The sequence below is a fragment of the Morone saxatilis genome, unplaced genomic scaffold (genome assembly GCF_004916995.1).
Source record: "Morone saxatilis isolate NCDOM2014 unplaced genomic scaffold, NCSU_SB_2.0 Contig12, whole genome shotgun sequence".
Taxonomy (NCBI): domain Eukaryota; kingdom Metazoa; phylum Chordata; class Actinopteri; family Moronidae; genus Morone; species Morone saxatilis.
Window position 1 is genome coordinate 27,233,537 of NW_023339674.1, and position 656 is coordinate 27,234,192.

Sequence of the window (656 nt, forward strand, 5' to 3'; positions counted from 1 at the left end):
ACTGTACAAAAATGAAGTCAAAATATCACACAGCCATCTTCTGCCACTCAGAGACAGAGTCTGTGCAGGGGGGGATATCAAGATGTTTTGGCTTCACTTTTGAAGAGCTGTCATATTGTCCATCTTTATATATGTCAATGGTCTAAACCAGTGGTTCCCAAACCAAGCCCTCTTCATTTCAGGTTAAGAATATGCATGGGTTATTTATATCAGTTCAGATCTTATTATTTCTTTAGAACAAAAAAAAAAGATATAAATTAGTGGACCACCCGCTCTGCCTCTGAGCCACGGTGCCCTGTGAGTATAGCAACGTATTCAGTGAGCTAGGAGAGAAAGCCAGCTGAAGTCCTGTAAGTGTAAGTAGTAAAAACATTAAAAACAAAGAGCTGTTGGAAAAATGGCTAAGTGTCAGGGACAAGAAAATGTAATATTTCCTCAAAAAAAACAATTATATTTACTTTGGCTTTATAGAAGCAACGGAAAAACTAGACCTGAATGTCTCAAATGCAGTGGAAAAAATAGCGAATGAAAGTATGAAACCCTGTAAACTGAAGCAACACCAGACTACTAAACACCCCGAGACGGTGGGTAAATCTAGGGAGTTTTTCCTCAGGGAAGAGGAACTTTTGGTGAAAAACAATTCAATTCAATTCAAT